Below are 11,073 nucleotides of genomic sequence, written 5' to 3'. Positions count from 1 at the left end.
GCTTAATGTAATTAAAAGACTTTGAACTCAGATGCCCAGAGTTTTATTCGGAGCTTTCTGTTTTCTGGTTATGTGGCTCTGGCAAAATCAGATTAGCTGACCTTTGGAGGCTTAGTTTTCACTGCTATAGAGTAGGATAATTACTTTTTTATAGATGATACCATCTACCTGACTGAGTTTGATACATTTTGTTCCTACGGCAATTCTATCTTGTCAAGAGCTGACAATCAGACGTACAAAACAAGTGATACATATGAATTTCGCAAAAGTATTAGTTTAGGAAAACAGAAACCAAAACAAATTGAAAGAGAAGTGGGGGAACTAGGAGGCAGGGAGAAAGACATAGATACAGAGGGACAGGGAGAGAAGGCAAAAGAGCATGCACTGGCTGCTTCATAAATTCCATCCCTTGGTTGTGTTGGGTTTAATATTGTCCTTAGCATGTTGTGGTTGGCCTGCTATAGCTGCGTGAGGAATGACTTCCTAATTAGAGAAGATATCTTGGTGGAACTTTGCACCTGCTGATGCAGATGAGGGCTCAACATGTCTGAGCAGAGAGGTGAGGCTAGGAGGACCTGGTTCTGCATGGGGGCCTCACATTCCCCTTTCTTGATGCCTTTCCAGCTGGGCATCTGGCAAAGGAAACCTAAGCATTTTCCTTTCTGTGCCCACACCTCTGAGATCACACATGAAGATGGGCTACCTGCTGGAAATCTGGAGTAATTCCAGCTTATTAATTTGGGCCCGTGTAATTACACAGTCACATTAATTAGCATTTCTGCTTGTGTACCTTCCTTTTTCATGTTAGAGCTGAGACTCCGAGTAATTATTTATATGATTTTTCAATTTGTTTTGGTTTCTGTTTTCCCAAAGTGATACTTTTGCAAAATTCATATATAGCACTTGTTTTGCATATCTGATTGTCAGCTCTTGACAAGGCAGAGCTGCTGTGTGAACAAAATGAATCAAATGGTTTGTGTGTTCTGGGTAGTAGTAATTCAGAGAATCCATTCCTTCTGGAGAATTTGCAAGGAACTTTGCAATCTCCATGCAAAGAACACAATAATTTTTGCATTGTTTTGTTTATATGTTTGTGTGTGTATCTTGTTGTACACATGGGAGCATTAATTTTTTTTCTTTCTAACTTTTAGGTTCAAGGGGTACATGTGTAGGTTTGTTACATGGATAAATTGCATGGGGGTTTGGCATACAGATTGTTTCATCATCCAGGTAATTAGCATCATACCCAATAGGTAGGTTTTTTTTTTTTTTGAGATGGAGTCTGATTCTGTCACCAGGCTGGAATGCAGTGTAGTGCAATCTCGGCTCACTGCAACCTCTGCTTCCTGGGTTCAAGCAATTATCCTGCCTCAGCCTCCCAAGTAGCTGGGACTATAGGTCCCTGCCACCACACCCGGCTAATTTGTGCATTTTTAGTAGAGACAGGGTTTCACCGGGTTGGCCAGGATGGTCTCTATCTCTTGACCTCGTGATCTGTGCGCCTTGCCTTCCCAAAGTGCTGGGATTACAGGTGTGAGTCATTGTGCCTGGCCCCCAATAGGCAGTTTTTCAATTCTTACCCTCCTCCCACCCTCCTCTCTTGAATGGACCCTAGTGTCTATTGTTTTTCTTCTTTGTATCCATGTGTACACAATGTTTAACTTCCACTTGTAAGTGAGAACATGTTGAATTTGATTTTCTGTTCCTGCATTAATTCACTTAGGATTATAGCCTCTTGTTCCATCCATGTTTCTACAAAGACCAAGATAGATCTCATTTTAAAAAATAGCTGTGGCCAGGTGCAATGGCTCAGGCCTGTAATCCCATCACTTTGGGAGGCCGAGGTGGGTGGGTCACCTGAGATCAGGAGTTCAAAACCAGCCTGACCAACATGGCAAAACCCCATCTCTACTAAAAATACAAAAAATTAGCCAGGCATGGTGGCACATCCCTGCAATCCCAGCTACTTGGGGAGCTGAGGTGGGAGAATCTCTTGAACCCAGGAGGTGGAGGTTGCAGTGAGCTGAGATTGCACCATTGCACTCCAGCTTGGGCAACAAGAATAAAACTCCATCTCAAAAAAAAAAAAAAAAATAGCTCTGTAGTATTCCACGGTGTGTATGTGTCACATTTCACATTTTCATTATCTAGTCCACCATTGCTAGGCATCTAGGTTGATTCCATGTCTTTGCTATTGTGAATACTATAGCTTGGTTTGGGCACCATAACAATGAACCACCATTTTGTCTTCTTCGTATTGTGTTAGAATAATGGGTCCTTGCTATGACATAACCTATAGCATGGAGAAAGAGGGAGAGTTTTAGGGAGTGGTTTGGGGGCGCTTCTCTTAGCCAGCAGTTCCCTTTCATTGTTGATGGGAATGATTCCTTCCATGAGGGTTTGTGGAACATGTCTAAGCATCTACTGTCACTCAAGATGAGGTAAGCTCTGGTCCTTGTTGCTGAATAATTTATTATATCCCTCCAGAGAGATGAGGTCAAACTAATGAATGGGTCCATACCAGACCCCCCAAAACACAAGAACAGGCAGGAGATGGAGCACAGTCCTGGTGGTGACATTCATAAGACGCAGAGGTAGGAAACTGGGAGGTAGAGAGTTGGGAGAGGAAAGAGGAAAAATGAAAGGAAAAGGTGGAAAGGGAGAAGGAAATGAGCATTTATGGTATTCTTGATGACAGTTTCTTTTTCTACCTATAGTGACCTAGCAGCTTTGGTATCTAGACTGTCCCACACCCTCTATTTTACAGATATGAAAGTACAGGCTCCAGAAGGATTGAGTGACTCACCCAGGACCACCCACTGGGAGGTATCATAGCCAAGACTTAAACTCCAGCCTCTCTGGTTCCAGAACCTGTGTGTCCACCATTGTCCTATGTAGCTGCTCTCGACACGAATTTGCATGTTTTATTGAAAACATTAGAAAATTCACCAGCAATTCATAACTTGCTGACCATTATATGCCAAGCTTTTTGCTATGAGCAGAGAGAGAGTAGGGAGAGCATGAATCTGGAGTCAGAATGACATAGCTGGAAACCTTTAAGATACCAACAAATAGTTAACATTTACTGAGCATCGACTCTGGTAAGCTTGTGCAAAACATTGTGTATTCATGATCTCTTCTGATCCTGATAGCTGTTGCCTGAGATAGGTACCATTCTGATCCCATTTTATATATGAAGAAATTGAGAAACAGAATGGTTAATGGAGAAATGTGAGAAATGGATATAAAACAGTGCTGTCATTCTAGGTCTGGCTGAGGAAGTCTTGCAGTAATCGGGGGTACCATGAGTAAATGAATGCTATTCCAGCTGGAAGCCAGGTAGATGGAGCTATAGCAACCATGACAAGCTCTGAGGCCTATTCTCAGCAGAACCAAGGTCTGCTCAGCAAGATAAGTGAAGCCCAGATAGAAAGAATTGAGCTGTGGTCCAGCAGCAGCAGGGTGGCTAGCAGAACAGAAAGGAAAGAGAATGGGCCTTGGAATCAAGCCAAACCTGGTTCAGACCTCGGTTCCATCTCTCACTCAATGTGTGACGTCGAGCAAGATAATTTCCCCCAGCCAAATTCCCTCTTCTATCAAATAGAGGCAACAAGACTTGTCTTGCAGGGTTGTAATGAAGATTGCACAAGCTCCTATCTGCAAAGAGCCCAGAGTGATGCTTGACACATGGGAGGCACTCTATGAATATTTGGGAAAGGATGAAAAGGAAAGATCGGATTCAAGTGAGGGAATCATGAGATACTTCAAGGAGGAGAGAGCATTTGAATTGGGCCCTCAAAGTCGGGTAGAGTTTCTGTGAACGAAGGTCAGAGGTGTGTACAGGATGGTCTGTCTCTTTGTACCTTTTGGGGCAGGCAGAGCTGCTCAGGATACTCCATGGCCTCTGAGAGGCCTTGAGGAGATAAGAACCCTGGCCCAAGGGATCTATGCTATGGTCAGTGATCCAGTGAGAAGTATTTACTGAGAACCTACTGTTAGCCAGATTCTGTGCCTGGTGGATGCACATGTTATTTCCTACCTCCCTGTAAGAGAAACTCAATTCTAGAGAGGTTAAATGACTTTCCCAGGGCATGCTGAATTATACTGAGTCATCCAGAGTCATGCTGAGACAGAGCACCAAGGCAGGTTTGCATCCAAGCCCTTTCATTCCATTACATCCTGCATCTTGCAGCTAAGCACTGTAAAGATGAGCCCTCAGAGCTTATCTGTGCTGCTAGGCCCATTGCCCTGCTTTAATGAATGGGGGCTTGGGGCTTGACTGTCAGGTGAAACTGAACTTGCCAATGAAGATGCTTGCATGGTTTACAGAGGCCATACTTTTTGACATGACACCTCCAGCATGAACATTTCAAATTCTAATCGTGAAAATAATTTGGAAGAAGGAGATGAAGTTTATCATTTATTTAGGGGGCTTTATCAACAGAGGGCCTCTCTGGCTTTAATAAATGAGATGTGTTGAATAGAGTGGGATCACTGAGGCATGAGATACTGTGTCTTCCCATGAAGGGCTTTGAATAATTTACATCCTGAAAGGATATTTTATGACAGTGCTTATAATCTTCTTATTGGTTCAAAATCAACATTTACAGCAGATGTCTTTGAACTGATGCAGCTGATAAGCTTATCTCTTTATTATGTGGCACGAATCAAGCCCTCTCGGGAAAGGGAGATTTCGTAGAAATTGATTCCTCTTTGGGACTCAATATTTTATTCTCCAAAAACAGCCAATAAATAATAGAGGACAGCCATTAATATTTTATTTCCGTTAATAGTAGAGGGAACTCTTTTAATTTGAAGGGGCATGGAAAGGAGGCTTTGGAATTTTGCAAAGATGCTTTTTCTGTTGGCTCCATCTTCCATTAAACTGGTCTTGGGCTTTTCTTTGATGGAGCTTTTTTATTATTGATTCAATCTCTTTACTCATTATCGGTCTGTTTAGATTTTCTATTTCTTCCTGATTCAGCCTTGGTAGGTTGCATGTTTCTATTCATTCCTGCTGGGTTATCCAATGTATGTGTTAGGGTAGGGGAGTTTTGTTTTGTTTTCTTCTTTTTTTGAGACTGGGTCTCATTGTGTCACCCAGACCTGAGTGCAGTGGCATGTGGCATGATCATGGCTGACTGCAGCCTTGACCTCCCAGGCTCAAGCAATCCTCCCATCTCAGCCTTGGAGGAGTAGTTGGCACTACAGATGTGTATTATTACACCCTGCTAAGTTTTTGTATTTTTAGTAGAGATGGGGTCTGTTGCTCAGGCTGGTCTTGAACTCCTGGGCTCAAGCAATCCTCCTGCCTCAGCCTCCCAGAGTGGTGGGATGTGTTGGAGTATAGTTGTGTGTTATAATCTCTTATCATTCTTTTTCTGTGGTAGCAGTTGTAGTATCTTGTCTTTCATTTCTAATTTTGTTACTTGAGTTTTCTCTCTTTTTTTGGTTAGTGTAGCTAAAGCTTTGTTGATTTTATGTTTTCAAAAGGCCAACTTTTAGTTTAGTTGATCTTTTGTTTTTCCAGTTTCTGTTTTGTTTATTTCTGCTCTGAACTTTTTTATTTCCTTCCCTCTGCTAAATTTGGCCTTTTTTGTTCTTTTTCTCGTTCTTGAGTTGTAACGTTAGGTTGCTTATTTGAGATCTTTCTTTTTTTTCTATGTGGGCATTTATTGCTATAAGCTTCTCTCTCAGGACTGCTTTTGTTGCATCTCACAAGTTCTGGTATGCTGTGCTTCCATTTTTGTCTCAAGATATTTGTAAATTTCCCCTTTAATTTCTTCTGATGAGTTCACTACTGAAGTCTATCAAATATTTAAAGAAATAACTAATAGCAATCCTTTTCAAACTCTTGCAAAAACTTGAAGAGGAGAAGTACTTCTTAACTCATTTTACAAGGCCAGCATTATCCTGATACTAAAGCCAGACAAGAACCCTCCAATAAAAGAAAATGACAGGTCAATATCCCTAATGAACATAGATGTAAAAATCCTTAACAAAATACTTAAAAGCTGAATTTAACAGCATATTAAAAAGATCGTTCTCCATGATCAAGTGGAATTTATCCCAAGAATGAAAGAATGGTTTGACATATATAAATCAATAAATGTGATATACCATATTAACAGAATGAAAGAAAAAACCGCATGGTTATCTCATTAGATGGAGAAAAAGAAATTGACAAAATTCAACATCTATTTATGGTAAAAACTCCCAGCAAAATAGTTATAGAAAGAATATACTTCAACACAATAAAGGCCATATATGACAAACCCACAGCTAACATTCTAAACAGTGAAAAGTTGAAAGCCTTTCCCCTAAGATCAGAAACAAGACAAGGATGCCCACTATGCCACTTCTTTTCAACATAGTACTGGAAGTTTTAATCAGGGCACTTAAGAAAAAAAAAGGTATACATATAGGAAAGGAAGAAGTAAAATTGTATCTGTTTGTTGATGATATGACCTTATATATAGAAAACCATAAAGAGTTCATCAAAAAACTGTTAGAACTGACAAATAAACTCATTAAAGTTGTGGGTTACAAAATTAGCATACAAAAATCAGTAGTGCTTCTATATAGCAACAACAAACCCTCCTTGGGAGGCTGAGGCAGGAGAATTACTTGAACTGGGAGGCAGAAGTTGCAGTGAGCCAAGGTCATGCCACTGCACTCCAGCCTGGCCAACAGAGTTAGACTCCATCTCAAAAACAAACAAACAACAACAGAAAACAACCAAACTCTCTGAAAAAGAAGTTAAGAAAACAATTCAATTTACCATAGCGTTAAAAAAATAAAATACTTTAACTGAAGAGGTAAAACATCTGTACACTAAGAACTATAAAACACTGATAAAAGAAATTGAAAAACAAAGGGAAATATATCTCATGTTCATGGATCAGAAGAATTAATATTATTGAAATTTTCAAACTACCTGAGGAGATTTATAGACTTAATGCAATCTCTATCAAAATTCCAATGTCATTTTTCATAGAAATAGAAAAAAGAATTTAAGAATTTGCATGAAACAGAAAAGATCCCAAATAATCAAAGGAATCTTTTGAGGAAAAAGAATAAAGCTAGAGGTATCACACACTCTGATTTCAAAATATATTATAAAGCTATTGTAATCAAAAGAGCATTGTACTGGCATAAAACCAAACATTGACCAATGGCACAGGATAGAAAGCCCAGAAATAAACCCAAGAATTTACTATTGATAAATTTAAAAAAAAATTTTTTTATTTCCATACTTTTCTGGGGAACATGTTACATGAGTAAGTTCTTTAGTGGTGATTTCTGAGGTATTGGTATACCCATTATTTGAGCAGTATACACTGAATCCAATTTGTAGTCTTTTATCCGTCACCTCCCTCCTACCCTTTCCCCAGAGTCTCCAAAGTCCATTATATCATTCTTATGCCTTTGCATCCTCATGGCTTAGCTCCCACTTATGAGCAAGAACATATGATGTTTGGTTTTCCTTTCCTGAGTTCTTCACTTAGAATAATAGTCTCCAGTTCCATTCACATTGCTGCTAATGCCATTAATTCATATCTTTTTGTGGCCAAGTAGCATTCCATGAGATATGTATATACATCTCACAGTTTCTTTATCCACTTTTTGATTGATGGGCATTTGGGCTGATTTTTGACAAACGTGCCAAGAATACACTATGGAGAAAGGACAATTTTTTTAAATAAACAATCTTGGGAAAGCTGGGTATTCACATGCACAAAAATGAAATTGGACACTTATGCCATGTACAAAAATCAATTCAAAATAGATAAAATACTTCAGTATAAGACCTGAAACTGTAAGGCTACTGGAAGTAAAAGGAGAAAAGCTCTGTGACATTGGTCTGGGCAATGATTTCATAGATAGGACTCCAGAAGCACAGCAACAGAAACAAAGATAGACAAGGAGCTTGTATCAAATGAAAAAGCATCTGCATTACCAAAGAAAAAATCAACAGAATGTTGAGATATGCTATGGATTGGGAGAAAACATTAGCAAACCACACATCTGACAAAGGGCTAATATCCAGAATATATGAGGAGCTCAAACAAGTCAGCAGTGAGAAAACAAATGACCCAATTCAAAATGGGCAAGAGATCTAAGAGCAGAAACAAGACATTTCTCAAAAGAAGAGATATAAATGGCCAACAGATTTATGAAAAAAATTCTCAACATCTCTAATCATCGTGGGAATGCAAATTGAAGCCACAATGAGATATCACTTCATACCTGTTAGAACGGCTAATATCAAAAATACAAGTGATAACAAGTATTGGAATGGATTTGAAGAAAAGGGAACTGTTGTACTCTGCTAGTGGGAATGTAAATTAGTACAGCCATTTTGGAAAATAGTATGGAGATTCTTCAAAAAACTAAAGATGGAACTCTCATACGATCCAGCAATCCCACTACTGGGTAGACATCCAAAGGGATTGAAATTGATATGCCAAAGGGATATATATACTCCCATGTTCATTTCAGCTTTATTCACAATAGCTGAGACATGGAAACAACCTAAGTGTCCATCAAGGGATGAATGGATAAAGAAAGCATGGTATGTATACACAACGCAATACTATGCAACCTTAAAAAAGAAACAAATGCTGTCATTTGTGACAACTTGGATGGAACTGGGGGATGTTATGTTAAGTGAGTAAGCCTGGTACAGAAGACAAATACTCTATGATCTCACTTATTTGTGGAATCTAAAATTAAATCTCATAGAAATAGAGAGTAGATTGGTGGCTACCAGAGATGGGGCAGAGGTTGGGTAGAGGGAGGGATGGGCAAAGAGGAGATGTTCACTGGAGAGTACGAAGTTCATAGTTAGACTGGAGGGAGAAATTTTGCTATTCTGTTGCATTTTGTGGTGACCACAGTGAATAATAATGTATATTTCAAAACGGCTAAAAGGATAGATTTTTAATATCCTTGACACAAAAAAAGCTGGCAATGTGATACATTAATTACCTTGATTACATCTTTCTACAGCATATACATAGGTCAAAACAGCACATTGTACCACACAAATGTACATATTTATTATTTGTCAATTAAAGATGAATTAATTTAAAAAACCACAAAAATCCAGCCTCGAGAGATGTGTCTGCTGTTATCAGTCTCTGCCCCCCAAAAAGAGGCCTAGAAATCAGTTGTCAGGGGCTGCAGCAGTTATGAGGGGGCTTTTCTAGACGATCTTTTTTTTTTTTTTTTTTTTTTTTTTTTTTGGAGCTTGGACAGTCAGACACGAAAACTGCATCAGGTCCTCTGCAAAATATGAAAAGAATATTTTGCTCCCTCCAGCTCTGTGATATTTGGGGCTTGTAGAAGAAAGGGGCATGGAGGGAAATAAGTGATATTTCCTAAAAGCCCAAAGGGCTATCTGTCTGGCCATACATATTTAACACTCCTTGGATAATCTAGGCCCATACATTCCTGCCCTGGGGCAAGGGAAGGGGCCCAAACTTTAGCATTCAGTACCAGTGTTCAAGCACTAGCTCTGTGTGATACTAGGAAAATTAGTCTACTCTTCTGAGCCGCCCTTTTCTCATCTATAGCCTGGGATAATGAGTGGTCATCTCACAAGTTTGTACTGAGAGTTAGATGCGATGATTTATGTAAAACAACACTGCACCATTCCAAACAGAGGTTACTCTTAATATTTCACAGTGAGAAACCCTGGTGCTTAAGGGTGAAATGGTTCCAACAGGGAACACAAACAAGGATTTTACAAACTGGAAGCTAAAACATCTTCTGGATATTTGGGGTTCTTCATGCCACTCAACCAACCAGCAAAGAAGAGTGCCACTGGACTGGCCCCAGGAAAGAATCCCAATTACTGAGGCGAACTGGGGGAGTGGGCAAAGAGGATTACATTCGAAACTCAGGAATATTTGCAGGGGCACCTCTTACTCTTAATACGCTTTCCCAAAGTCCTAGTAAATCCAACTGTGGCAACCCAATAAAAACAAGGCTACCAAGGACTCACATCTCAGAAATGAAGGCTTGGTTCTTTCCCATGGTAAAGAAGCTTCCCCAGGCAGAGGCTGAGGGGAATGTAAAATGCACAGTGGAAGATGAAACTATGATTACAAACGAAAACCTTGTGATCAGAGGACTGGTGTGAGTACAGTCAGACTGACATTACCCTGCAACGAATCAGTGGCCGACGGGACTTTAGGTGTCCTCTGGCCCTGAAGACATGAAATTTTCACCTAGACAAGGGTGGGTGCCCCTGGCTTTTTGTCTTGGGATGCTGATCTTCCTGGAATCCCATCTGGCCCCCTTGCCCTCTGGCTTACTATTGGTTTTGGTCATTGGTGAGTACAGGAGGTCAAAGGTCAAATTAGGGCCTGGAGGAGAGGGTGCTGGGGTATTTATAACCTATGCTCCCTTCTTGGGTGTGCCCACGACCTGACTGCACCTGTCGGCACAAAGCCACAGACCTCTACCACACAGCCCCCTTGGTTCTGGTTCTGGCCCTTATCTCCCCTTCCCTTTTCTGGGCTGCAGTGACAATGGCTCTCTCCTGTCCCAAGCCTTGGGGTCCCACCCTGAACAGTCCCAGTGGCTTTTCCTACCAACACCTAGGTGAATAGGGGCTTTATCAAACTCTCCTCAAATAATCTATGGAGTGAGCCATCACCCTTTTCCCACCAGGTCCTGACTAATGCAGGTGGCGGCCTTACAGACATGGGCAGAATCTGGACAGGTGGGCAGGTGACTGGATGGTGTGGGAGTCAAGAGGGCAAGATATGAGTGCTGAACACCACTTATCTGTGGGTCCTTGGGCAAGTGGATGAGTCTGTCTCCATCTCTGTAACGTCAACTGAAAATGGGAACAATACTAATATCCAGCCCCAAAAATGGAATGAGATTCAAGATAAAGACCTTTTGTGTGGTAGGTTCTCAGTGAAGCATTAGTTCTCTCCCCTGGCACATAGTATTCATTCAACTGATGTTACATAAATGCACACACACAGATGTGTGTGTGTGTGTGTGTGTGTGTTGTTTGTGTGTGTGTGTATGTGTGTGTGTGTGTGTGTGTGTGTG

This window comes from Sapajus apella, unplaced genomic scaffold (assembly GCF_009761245.1).
Source record: "Sapajus apella isolate SASKATOON/1434 unplaced genomic scaffold, GSC_monkey_1.0 scaffold15, whole genome shotgun sequence".
NCBI classification, from domain to species: Eukaryota; Metazoa; Chordata; class Mammalia; order Primates; family Cebidae; genus Sapajus; species Sapajus apella.
Note: the sequence above shows the minus strand (reverse complement) of the source record.